Here is a 14,179-nt window from a genome sequence, read left to right on the forward strand (position 1 = left end):
GGGGAGGTCTCAGATAAGGTAGGATTCCTAGAATGTGGTTCAGATGTATTTGGAAATGTCTGGCTATTTTTGGTAGAAATGGGAGAGAAGAATCATAAATCTGACCTTTATAAACAGGAGACGCTTATGGGGAGCCTCCACATCTTCGAGTTTCTTTTCAGTTGAAGCCATGCTGAAAGTTCACATGAATCCCTGCATTGTAACAAGGCTGCAATTTGTCATCAGTGACAATTCATCCAAAAGTTGTGCTGTCAGACCAGCATCGGGCAGGCATGTGTCACACTTCTCCACCTGCTCCTCATGGCTGTGTGACCTGGGGTGAGTTCCTTAACCTCTGTAAGCCTCAGTGTCCTCCTTTATCAAGTGGAGAAAGTGAAAAGCACTTCCAGGAGTGTGCCAATAATGACATGAGCTACGTGTGCCATTGAGCACAGGGCCTCCCATGTCCCAGGCCTTGCTAACCGTGGCTGTTCCTGTCGTCGTCGTTGTTTTCTGCGGTGGTCTTCTACAAATGTCTGCAGTTGGAGGTTCAGATTCCTGTTGTGTGCTGGGACCAGAGCCCTTCACATGTGAGCCACCAGCAGTCTGGCTGCCTGGAAAGCAGGGAGAAGGTTTGGACAGGAATGGTGTGGATGGTTCGCAACTGCGGGCATTCACTCACGGGCCAACAAGGGAAACTGTAAGAATAGAGGAAGTGTGGGTTTCCTAGCCCATCATTTTTACATTCCCATGAGGGTCGCCACGAGGGATTCTTGTGAGGAGTCTCTGCTCAGTGTGGGTGTACATTCTGAGGGGGGGGTAGACTCTGCTTTCGTTAGGATTTTCTTTTTGGTCGTCGTTATTCTTGGGACTTTCTAAAGGCCTGGCATATATCACTTTTTAAAATTAAAAACAGTCAACTAAACCATATTAGACTGGTGGAAAGGAAATACACCAAGTTAATAACAGTCCTGTCTGGGCTAAAACACAGCTTAGTTCTGGGAGGGGAGGCTTGTTGGGGGTGGTGATGCTGGTGGTGGTAAAATAGTTCAGGCCAAGGGCCACAGTGAATGCTCAGAGCAGGCGAATGTTGATATTCTCCAAGCCTGCCAACTGACCCATGGGTCAGCCGCTGAAGTGAGCCAGGCAGGTTTCCTCTCCATGCAGACCTACTCTCAGAGCCCAGCCCCTCAGGTTGGCCTGACAGCTGGTGGCCTTCATCCAGAGAAGGCAGCCACTGGAGCAAGCCTGGAACCTGTGCTAACTCTCAATGCACTGTCACTCCCATCTCTTTCTCTCTTTTTTTTTTTTTCCTAGCAGGAAAAGCAAGGGATTGTGATGCGGCTGTAACCAAGTAGAAATGAGAAAGTAAGGAAGTTACTGCTTTGTTTGTTGGGAACTGTGGCGAACATTCAGACACTGTTTTATCCCCCAGTGGGGTGAAAACATCTTTCTCCCTGCTTTGAGGGGAAAGAAGGCGGAGTCGCGTGACGAATCTCGAGCACCGTGACTCCTCTCCATGCTTCCCTGAGCATCTCCTCTGCAGATGTATCTCGGCCATCAGGGGAGATGGTTGCTTTCTCACATCAGCTCCGGGCACCATAATAGCCTTGAGAAATACTAACGTATAGGCTGCTTGTTTCGATATGAAAAAATCTGTCATTCAACATTTAGAGGCTCTACACAGATCCCCACAAAGGGCAAGCCCTTTGATCACTCTGTGGATGTTGTGTGAACCCTGGGTAACATTTCTGATGATTAAAAAGTTCCTCGACTTCTGCAGGTCCCCTGCTTTTAAGTGCCGTGAGCTATATAGTTGAGAAATAGTTGTTGTTTTATTACCAGAGAAATGAAGACACAAAGGCAGACTAACAGTTCATTCTTCTGGGCTGTGGAAGCAAGCAGCCGCAGACTGTGCAGTGTGAGTGGTCTACACATTTTCAGGGCTGCACTTCGTGCCAGGCAGTCTGTGACAGACTCCAAATGCGGGATCTCATTTGATCCAAACAGCAGTGTTCTGAGGTGATGACTATTATTCACTCTACTTTATAGATGAAGAAATTGAGGCTTGATGAGTATAAATAATGGCCTAAGGCCCCCCAGCTAGTGAATGGCTAAGTCTGGAGTTTTCCCCTGGCAGTTCAACTCTCAATGCCCCTAACCATTAAGATGCACTGCCTGGTTCACTTCCCCAGATCAAAGTCACCTTAGTCTACTATTTCTGGCACTAAATTGCCTGCATGCTCCCCTCTGGCTCTTTCTGGAAACTGACTCAAGCCCTTGCTGAATGGAGGAATATTGCTACCATGTACTGGGGAACGATGAGGCATGGCAAGGTTTTGGGAGTTGCTTACAGACAATTTTAGCAATGACCACTCACTTCTCCGCACCTTTCACATGACCTACCCTGGCTTGTGTGTCCACCACCCCAGGCACGCTCACGCGCCTCTCTGGGAACGACAGGCACTTGGCAGCTCCTGCTGCCCCTTGCCCTAGCCAAGCTATTTGGAGTCAGGTCTCGTCCAGAGAGGAATGTGGTCACAGTTACTTAGCAAGCAGCTGAGCCTGATTACAGGGTAAGGTGCTGATGTGCCTTCCAGGGGAAGCTTCTGGGAACCCCTTTACAGTGCTCAGAACTGGGGTACCCTTGCCCCGGGTGCTTCCAGGTGATAACGCTTGCCCGCGCTCTTTAACGGCTATGAGGAGAGTGTTATCAAACTGCAGCACCTTGGAAAACTTTTAGGAAGAAACCCTCTTCCAATTCCACACATTGGGGTTTCCCTTCTGTAAATAGGCAGATGTGTGCTGTGTTACAGAGGGACTTAAAAAATAGTGGGACTTAAGAGAGGGGAGCTGGGAAATTAGGCAGAAACATTTCCCTCCCGACTCTGCCACTTGTTTGTACTGGGAAAACGACCCCACCTGGCTTTCCTATCCTCTCTCTGTGCCGATTTGGGGTGGGGATGAGGGGAAGGAGCTTGGAGATCTCAGAGGAAACATGGATCTGCTGCAGGCTGGAGACCCTGCGTGTTTGTGTTCTGAAATCTTGGGTTTGGATTAACTGTGACCCGAAAGGGCCTCTTTGGCTTCCCAGCATAGATCATCTTTCTTTCCTGTTGCCTTTCTTGATGTTCTTGTTGCCTGGCGTTGAGCTGGATGCGGAAGAATCTGTCTCAGATGATTTAAAAACTGTTTATAAGCATCCTGTTCCTTTGATCTCCACATTCCTTCCTGCAGAGGGCTTGGGTCAGGCAGGGCTGGGATCACAGTGGCCAAGGGCAAGGGCTCTCAGCCAGCCTGCCGAGTTTGAATCCTGGCTCTCAGTTACTGGCTGAGGGACTGTGGCACATCACTGAACCCTCCGAGCCTCAGTTTCTTCACCTAAAAAAAATGGAGATAATGAGAGAGGTTGCCTCACGGGGTTGTTCTGAGGATTCAATGCGATGGTGTTTGTGAAGTCTAGTGCCTGGCACAAGGTAAGCTCTCAATAAATATTTGATGATGACCACTTAACAGCTGGAGAAATTCGCTCCCTATTATCCAAGTGAGAAAACTGAAACACAGGAAGGAGAAAGCGGTTTCTCCAGTGTGCCAGGGAGGAGCGTTGAAACTCCCTGCCTGGCCGTGAGCTCCTTGCGGAAAGGACCATCTCATTCTGAGTACATCTATAGTATCCATTCAGGCAATGTTTGATTGATTAAACTGGTGTTTATAACGGCATCATTATAAAGTTATTAAAGTTAGCAGTGTACCAAAAGGATCAAGATAGCAGCAAAATGCAGAGGCCCTATAATCTCCTTGGTAATATGTTTCTTTCCCACAGAAAGGTGGTCTTTAAAGCCTGATGGTTAGCACGTAGACAAGACTCAAAGGGACAAGCTCAGCGAGTGTGTGTGGGAGGAGCTCCCAAATGCCTGAAGGAAGGGTCCTGGGTTACAGCTCAGCCAAGTGAGGCGTGAGAACAGGTGTTCTGTCCCGGTCACAAGGGAGCGTCTTGAAATCACCTCAGAGTTCTTCTAGGGAGCTGATCCCCACCAAGAGTGAGTACATCTTTCTCAATTTGCCCTCTAAGGTCTGGGTGCATTTTAAACATTTTCAGGTTATCTGTGTGACCATACATTTGAGGAAGTCAGTAATTATCCTTGTAACTTTCATGCCTTTTGCTTTTTTAGTATGTATCAAAGATACTTTCAGATCTTTATACTGTGAATTTATTTTTTAACCTTTTAAAAAGATTTTATGTATTTATTTTTAGAGAGAGGGGAAGGGAAAGAGGGAAACATTAATGTGTAGTTGCCTCTTGCACGCCCCCTACTGAAGACCTGGCTCACAACCCAGGCATGTGCCCTGACTGGGAACCAATCAGCAACCCTTTGGTTCGCAGTCTGGCGCTCAATCCACTGAGCTACACTAGCCAGGGCTACCCTTGTGCATTTAAACAAATGGCATTTAAAAAATCTCTACTCTGCTGGCTCTCGTTCCCATATGCAGGAAAGACTCAAATAAGCATGGTAACCTGTGGGTCATTCTCAATGGCCAGAAAGGCAAGAAGTAGCCCATTCTCTTGGAAAGGTCCTAAGGTAGAAACGGGCCATTAGCAGTCTGTCTCTATGTTATTGAAGGAAGAACGTTTGTTCCTGGTGGGTGTACCATGGAGCGAATTATGAACTGAACTGTCAGAAGACATGAGTTCAACCTTGGCTTTGCCACCCTAATGTTGAGAGGGGAGCTTGATCTCTAAGTTTTCGTTTAGCTGAAACTAAGATCAATAGTACTTAACCCTTCTGTCACACAGGGTCATTCGATTTTTAAAAAGCTGTATGAGAAAACTTCCTGATAAAACATTGCTTATATGGACAATGAAATCATCACTCCCTGTTATCAGCACCCAACTCACATGCCATCTTTTCCACAAAGACTTCTTTAGTTTTTCCAGCTTTCAATATTCTCCCTTGCCTCTGAAATCCCATGATATTGTCTCTGTGCCTCTCTTTTGACACTTGCATAATTCTATCTTGTTGTATCATATTTATATCTATGTCTTAGACAACATGAGGGCAGAATCCCTGTCTATACAATATTTATTTTTATTTTTATTTTTTAAATTTTATTTATTTATCTTTAGAGGGGAAGGGAAGGAGAGAAGGAGAGAAATATCAATGTATGGTTGCCTCTTGTGAGTCCCCTGCTGGGAACTGGCCTGCAACCCAGGCATGTGCCCTTACTGGGAATCGAACCTCGATTGTGTGGTTCACAGGCCTGTGCTCAATCCACTGAGCTACACCAGCCAGGGCTATTTTTATTTTTTAAAGATTTTATTTATTTATTTTTAGAGAGAGGGGAAGGGAGGGAGAAAGAGAGGGAGAGAAACATCAATGTATGGTTGTCTCTGACGTGCCCCCTACTGGGGACCTGGTCCGAAACCCAGATGTGTGCCCTGACTGGGAATTGAACTGGTGGCTGGCACCCAATCCACTGAGCTACACCAGCCAGGGCTACTCTACATCATTATCATCAGAGCAATTCATAACAATGGGCTTTCCACATAGTTTCAAGTGTACAACATAACAATTGAATATATTACAAAATCATCACCACAATAAGTCTAGTGAACATTCATCACCATACATAGTCACAGAATTTTTTTTCTTGTGATGGGAACTTTTAAGATTTACTCTCTTAGAAACTTTCAAATATTCAGTACAGTCTTAAATGTAGTCACCATGCTGTAGACTACATGCCCATGTCTTACTTATTTTATAACTGGAAGTTTATACTTGTCTCCCTTCACCCTTTCTGCCCCTCCTCTTTCTGCCTCTGACAACCACCAGTCTGTTCTCTGTATCCATGAGCTTGGTTTTTGTTATGTTTTGGACCCCACATATAAGCGAGGTAATATGGTATTTGTCTTTCTCTGACTTATTGCACCTATCCTAAGACCCTCAAAGTCCACCCATATTGTTGCATATGACAAGATTGCATTCTTTTTTATGGTCGAATAAGGCTACACTATGTATCTCTGCCTGCATAGATATATATATCTCACATTTTTCTTATCCATTCATTAATTGATGGACACTTAGGTAGCTTCCAAATCTTGGGTTTTGTAAATAAGGCTGCAATGAGCATGAGAGTGCATATATGTTTTTGAGTTAGTGGGCGTTTTTTTTTTTTTTATAAATACCCAGAGGTGGAATTGTTGGATCATATGGTAGCTCTATTTTTAAATTTTGAGAAAACTCTATATTGTTTTTAGAGTTTTCCCACCAAAAGTGCACTAGGGTTCCCTTTTCTCCACACCCAACACTTATTTGTCTTTTTTTTATAACAGTCCTTCTAGCAGGTATGAGGTAATGTATCATTGTGATTTCCATTTGCACTTCCCAGGCAGTCAATAATGCTGAGAAACTTTTCACGTACCTGTTGGCCATCTATATATCTTTTTTGGAAAAATGTGGATTCAGGTCCTCTGCCCATTTTTAAATCATATTATTTGGGGTTCTTTGCCATTGAGTTTCAGGATTGTTTACTATATTTTGGGTATTAACCCCCCCTTATCAGATATGTGATTTGCAAATATGTCGTTCCATTCAGCAGGCTTCCTTTGCTAGGCAGAAGTATTTGAGCCTGATGAAGTCCCACTTGGGTGTGTTTGCTCTTGGTGTCAGATCCACAAAATACCACCAAGGTTGATGTTGAAGAATTTGCCATCTATGTTTCCTCCTAGGAATTTTATGGTTTCAGGTCTTACGTTCATGTCTTTAACACACTTTGAGTTAATTTTTGTGTATGGCGTAAGACAATGGTCCAGTTTCATTCTTTTGCATACAACTGCCCAATACCATTTGTTGAAGAGACTGTCATTTCCCTGTTGTAAATTCCCAGCTCCTTTGTTGTAAATTAGTTGACCTTATACTTTTGAGTTTATTCCTGGGATCTCTATTCTGTTGCCTTGATCCATGTGTCTGTTTTTATGCCAATAGCAGACTGTTTTGATTAGTGTATCTTTTAGTATAGTTTGAAATCAGGGAGTGAAATGCCTCTGGCTTTGTTCTTTTTTCTCTGAATTGCTTTGGCTATTCAGGGTCTTTTGTGGTTCCACGTAAATTTTAGGATGGTTTGTTCTATTCTGTGGAAAAATGCCATTGGAATTTTGATAGGGATTAAATTGAATCTGTAGATTGCTTTAATTAGTATGGACAGGGGGACTTCCGCCAAGATGGAGGCATAGGTGGAAACACTGTGCCTTCTCCCACAACCAAGTTTGAATACAATAAAGGTTTGGAGAGCAAAGACACAGCCAAAGAACAGAAAATTGAATTACACGGAAGTCCAACAACAACAAACCAAACCGTTCAACCGGGATGGTAAGAGGGGCGGAGCCAGCAGCGAAGCAGGGTCGGGCAGGAAAGATCCCCTGACCAAGGCGCACAGGTAGCCTGGACCCAGTCAGGGTGTGGGGCAGACTGACCAAGGTCACACATTCGAGCACAGTGAGACGGACCACACAGACCCCAGCAGGCAAACCCAGTGGTGGAGGACTGACGGCGGTGGCACATTTGCGTGCGGGGAGATGAAGCACTCGGGCCCTGGTGACAGTGGCAGCTGTGGCACCTGTGGCAGCAGTGGCAGGAGGCGGCAGAGGGACCGCCATTGCTCCTCTTTGACCCCGCTCCCACATACAGCATCACAACCCAGCAACCGGGGTTGCCCCGCCCTGGTGAACACCTAGGGCTTTGATCCTGATACTTAAAGGCACGAACAGTTCAAAAGATGGCGCAAGAAGAACTCAAAGTCCCAGAGCCAATAACTCTAAGCGACTGAGAAATTGCCAGCCTCTCAGAAGCACAATTCAAGACACTATTTATCAGGATGCTCACAGAACTGGTTGATTAGAGTCACAAATTAGAGGAACATATGAAGGCTAAACTAATTGAAATGAAGGGAGATGTCCAGGAAACCAATAGCGATGGAAAGGAAACTGGGACTCAAATCAATGGAATGGACCAGAAGGAAGAACGAAACATCCAACCAGAAAGGAATGAAGAAATGAGAATTCAAAAAAATGAGGAGAGGCTTAGGAACCTCCAGGACATCTTTAAACATTCCGACATCCGGATTACAGGGGTACCAGAAGGGGGAAAGAAACAGCCACGAGTGGAAAACTTATTTGAACAAATAATAAAGGAGAACTTCCCCAGTCTGGCAAAGGAAATAGACTTCCAGGAAATCCAGGAAGCTCAGAGAGTGCCAAAGAAGTTGGACCCAAGAAGGAACACACCAAGGCACATCATAATTACATTAGCCAAGACTAAAATGAAGGAGAGAATTCTAGAAGCAGCAAGGGATAAGGGGACAGTCACCTACAAAGGAGTACCCATCAGACTGTCAGTGGATTTCTCAAAAGAGACCTTACAGGCAAGAAGGGGCTGGAAAGAAGTATTCCAAGTCATGAAATCCAAAGACCTACAGCCAAGATTGCTTTATCCAGCAAAACTTTCATTTAGAATGGAAGGACAGATAAAGTGCTTCTCAGATAAGGTCAAGTTCAAGGAGTTCATCATCACCAAGCCCTTATTATATGAAATGCTAAAGGGACTTATATAAGAAAAAGAAGATGAAAAATATGAACAGTGAAAGAACAGCAAACTCACAGTTATAACAACCACACCTAAAACAAAAGCAAACCAAGAGGACAGCTAGATCAGGAGTGGAACCATAGAAATGAAGAACGCATGGAGGGTTAGCAACAGGGGAGTGGGAGGAGGAGAAGTGGGGAGAAGGTACAGAAAATAGCATAGACAGTAGGTAGAAAATAGATGGGGGGAGGGCAAGAATAGTGTGGGAAATATAGAATCTAAAGAACTTGAGACACGTGGTTATAAACTAAGGGGGGGGGAATAGTGGAGGAGGGAGTGTGCAGGTGGAGGGGAGTGAAGGGGGGAATAGAACAACTGTAATGATATAATCAATAAAATATATACAAAAAATAAAAAATAATTAGTATGGACATTTTAATACTATCAATTCTTTCATTACATGAGCATGAAATATCTTTCTATTTATTTATTTGTGTTATCTTTAGTTTTTTTCACCAATATCTTATACTTTTCAGTATATAGGACTTTCAACCTCCTTGGTTAAATTTATTCCTAGGTATTTTTTATTTTTAATGCAATTGTAAATGGGATTATTTTTTAAATTTCTCTTCTGGTGGCTTGTCACTAGTATATAGACATGCAACAGATTTCTGAATATTGATTTGTATCTTGTAACTCATATCATACTTGAGAGTTTTTTATATATTTAGGATGCAAGTCCTTTATCGGGTACATGTATTGCAGATATTTTATATGTGTGTGTATTTTCATGCTCTTAACAATGTCTTTTGAAGGGCAGACATTTTTAATTTTGGTGGTAAAATTTATTAAATATTTTTAGGCTATCTGATCTTGTATGGATCATACTTTTGGTATACTGTCTAAAATACTTTAACTCAACATCACTAAGCTTTTTCTCCTGTTTTATTTTTTTCTAGAAGTTTTATAGTTTTAGATTTTACATGTAGGTCTATGATTTATTTTGAGTTAATTTCTGTACACGGTGTGCAGTTTGTGTCAAGGTGCATTCCCTTTTTTATGTGATGTCCAGTTGTTCAGCGCCATTTGTTTTTGCACCTTTGTCAAAAGTCATTTGAATATGCATGTCAGTCTATTTCTCTGTGTGTGTCAGTCTATTTATGGACTTTACTCAGTTCCTTTGATCTCTGTCTATCCTGTTGCCGTACTAGGCTGTCTTGATAACTGTAGCTTTATTGTAAGTCTTGAAATCAGGTCGTGTAAGTCCTCAGTTTTGTTCTTTTCAAAATAGTTTTTTATTCTCTTTGTTTTTCCATAAGAATTTTAGAGGCAGCTTGTGGATTTATATTTGAAAATATTTTAGGGATTTTTATTAACATTGCATTGAATTTGTAGATCAGTGTGGTAAAAAAAAATGACATCTTACTAGTATTGAATTTTCCAGTCTATGGGCATGGTATGTCTCTCTATTTATTAGGATCTTTAATTTCTTTCATCTGTGTTTTGTAGTGTTCAGCCTATAGATCTTGCACATCTTTTATCCTATTTATACATAAGCATTTCATAGGCTTTGGAGTGCTAGTGTTTAATAAAATTTGTTGAATTAATGAATAAGTAATTAATTATTCAAGCCAACTACTTGTGAATGCTTGGCTTGATTCTATAGTCAAATACAAGATGCTGGAATAGGGGTTGGCAAACTCATTGAAGCCCTTGGGGATGCCCAGGCCAGCGGTGAGACTAAGGGGTCTAAGTATAACTCTAGAAGGCAGGAACTATGGGTTTCATTCTGACATCCTTGTCACCACATTTTTAACCTTGTACCGCTCCTTCTCCCTGCCCAGGGTCAGCCTTGTAGCACAAGTCGTACATCGAATGCAGTCTGTGCTTTTCAGGTACTCTCTAGGCACAGCTGGCCTTCCCTGTAGGTGCAATAGACAGTTGCCTCCCTCGCGTGATTTGAATATGCTGAGTAGCTTACCTGACCAAGCACTTCTTACCCACTGGCCGGGTTTGGTTCCTAAACTACTCCTATTATATCTTTCCTTTGAATAAGGTGTTATATTTCCATAAAGACTTCATTAATGTGTTCCCTGGGAAGGATATCCTGGTCCCTTAGAAAGGTAGATACTCACATTTGTTCTACCCAGTTGTTATGTACTAATTGAGCACCTACCATATGCAAGGACCTCCAAGGTGAAAAATAGCATCCTTCCTTTTAAGGGGCTTACAATGATAAGGAATTAGATGATCAAAGTCAAGTTTATTTAAAGGAGGGGATTGCAGGGTAGGGCTGAAGGAGTGCCTCTTGGATCATTCAACTCAGTGGAGAAACCTGGCGTAAAGGGAGGTTGGGAGAGCATGGATGAGCATCTGATGCAGGGGTGAAAGTGAGAGTTGCAGAAGGGGCAACAGACTCCACTCCATGTACATTTTTCCTTTTGCTGTGAGATTGTGTGAAGAGAGAGAGGAGGGGAGGGAAGGGGAAGAGAGACAGACAGAGAGAAAGAGAGAAACATCAATGTGAGAGAGAAACATTGATTGATTGCCTCCTGCACATGCCCAGACCGAGGATCACAGACACCTGGACTGGGGACAGAACCCACAACCTAGGTATGTGCCCTCACTGGGAATAAAATATGCAGACTTTTGGTGTATAAGACAATGCTCCAACTGACTGAGCCATACCAACCAGGGCAGAGACCGTGCATGTTAAGCAGACTCGCAACCCTGATACTAAGAGGTAATGTATAATGTTTGTAAATAACAATATCTCGGGGCTATATGGTACTCTACAGATTATACATCATTTTCATATGCCTTTATTTAATCTCTATAACAACTTTATGTGGTAAGTGGTGGGTATATTAATTAGGGTACCCTAACTTCTCTAATAAAGAACTATAAAACAAACTCTTATTTCTTGCTCACATCATTAATGAGTAAATGGATATAAATTGAGAGAGAGGCTTTGCTCTCCTTCAGCTACCCAGGAAATGAGGTTCCTCCCATCTTGTCCCCATAATCTATATTCTAGGAATTTGGGGGAAAGAATTATAGAGTGATGGGGAATATTTTCATGGCTAAAACCTTGAAGTGGTGCACATCACTTCTGCTCATTTAATCACACAGCCCTAACTAAGTTGCAAGGGCGGCTGGAAGACGCCTCCAGGCGGTGTGTACAAGGAGTAGAATTCAGACATTGGTAGGCCCAAGCAATCTCTTCCACAGAAGCATAGGGTGTTTCCCTCATTTTCATATGGGGAAGCGGGTACAGAGGATTTAACTGACTTACAGTATAACATACAGCTACTAAGTACAGGAGTTAGGATTTCAATCCAGGTCATCTGTGTTGATAGAACAGGAATGATAATAATGGCAGTAATAACAACAATAATTCTAATAGCTTGTGAGTATGGGTATATGTTAAATGGGACAGTACACATAAAGGTCTTAGTAAATTTCCAACGCTGCTACCTAGTCCTATAAAGAGCCAAGGATTTTCCCTGAGGACTGTGAGCACCTGACTGACTGCATGAGCCAGCTGCTGGTGTGTCCCCATTGGCAGAGTCTAGGAAAAAAGGGCTGAATAGACTCTAGTGACCAACAGGTGTTCTCTCTGCAGGCCTGGGAAGTTGGGTGCAGCAGAAACCGGCCCTTCCAGGACTTTGCTACAAGACTGGAGCTGCCGCTTGCAGGCAACTCCCCATGCGTCTCCAGGACAGCTCCACTGCATGAGGCTTGTGCCCTGGCCAGGCATGGGAAACTCCTCCAGCCAGCACTTGTCCCCTCAGGTGTCCTTGTGGGCCTGAGCAACTTTTAAAAGATTAATTTTAATCTAGTTATGTTTAGCCTCTAACGATGAATAACTAAATTGGCATCCATAACATATTATGCATAGGTTCAACTTTTAAGATAGCTCTTTTCATTAGTGTGGCAGAGATGTATAGAAATCATTCTATGAGTGACACTTCTGTGACACAAGAAATAAAACAGAAAAGGGCTTCTTGGCTAAGTGGAGTATGGCTTCCCTATCTAGGAGAGTTCTGGGTGAGAAGTTGCTGCTTTCATCAATGTTTCCCATGAGAAAATAAGGCATGGATTGAGTCAGAGCTGCCCTGAATGGTTTCAAGATTTGTAGACATTATGGGAGCTTGGACCCTGTGGCCACTGCTCAACCCTGCTGTCACCACAGTTCTAGCCAAAGAAAAAGAGATGGCAGGAACTGATCATTGGAGCAGCAGAAGCAAAGCAACAGTGGCAATGTCAAGGCATCAATGCCCAGTCTGAATCCACAGCACTGCTGCTACATGTCACATTTCTAGCCCCGGGGCCACCTTGACTTCCAAATTGGCCTTCACATAGTATGTCCTCTGAAGGAGCCACTGTTATCCTCTTAAGGAGCAGTGCTGTGCATTTCTCAGTTCTCATCCATTTGTTCAACATTTTGTAGCCTCATTTCATGTATGTGGCATTATGCTGGGTAATTTAGGACAAAAAGAATGATGAAAGATGTCCCTGGCTTCAAGTAGCTTACAGTCAATCAGAAAAGACAGACAAGTAGATTATTATCCTACAATGTGGTTAAGGACTTTGATGAAAATGAGCGCAAAGTGTGATAGAAAGAAAAAGGAAGCAACCCCACCTTTCCAGGGGCTGGTGGTGGAGATGGGGAGGTTCCTTGAAGGAGTGAAGGCTAAGATGAGTTCCAAAGGACAAGAAATTATTCTGAAAAAGAGGGAGGGTTTTCTGGGATTAGGAGACAGAATGTGCAAAGATCATGACCAGAGGTAGCCAAGGGTTTGCATAGAGTTCTTTAAGGAGGAGAGGAAGCATTGGATAGAAAGTGTTCAGGTAGGGGATAGACCATGAAGAGCTTTGACTGTGATTTATTAGGGTTTTTAAAACTTTCTTCTGAAATAGGGAAAAGCTAATAAACTATTGCAGTGACATTATCATAGTTGTATTCTAAGATGATCTTTCTGGCTATAGCACAGAGCATAGGTCAGGATGGTAGGCAAAGAAGCAAATATGGATACAAAGGAATCAGCAGGAAATCACTAGACTTGAAATGATTGTGGCCAGAAGTAAGGGAGCCGTGGAGATGGAGAGCAGAGACTTGAGAGACACTGAGGGGGTCTGAGTTAGTGAGATACTAGGAGAGGAGAGGGGTAAGCATGACCCTAGGTTTGGGCCATTAGGATATTGGTGAGAGCAGGTCCCAGAAGACAAAGGAAGTGATTTCAGGAAATTTTGGAACGGCCAACAGAGCTTAATGCTTCTGGGAGTCAAGAAAAGACCTGACAAGTGTCTACTGTTTTAAGCAGTAAGGGAGGGACGTGTCAGTACCTTTTGGAGAGAACAGCTTCATTAAGTGATGGGGAGTGAGTTAGGTGTGGGACCAGGAGGCTCTCGTGAGTGTACATTCATATACTGTGTCTGCTTTTCCCTTAGCAGCAGAGGCCATGGTAGCTCCCACGTTGTCATCATTTTCTAGGCAAGACCCCTCTCCTGACTGATTAATTGGTGGGTTGATTGACTGACTTCCTTTTATTTCCATTTTCCTCTCTATTCCCATCACCCCATCTAGAGGCAACCATTTTCATGTTTTTAAGAGCTCT

Source organism: Sturnira hondurensis, unplaced genomic scaffold, assembly GCF_014824575.4.
Source record: "Sturnira hondurensis isolate 20B ecotype Veracruz unplaced genomic scaffold, ASM1482457v3 Scaffold0021143, whole genome shotgun sequence".
Classification (NCBI taxonomy): Eukaryota; Metazoa; Chordata; class Mammalia; order Chiroptera; family Phyllostomidae; genus Sturnira; species Sturnira hondurensis.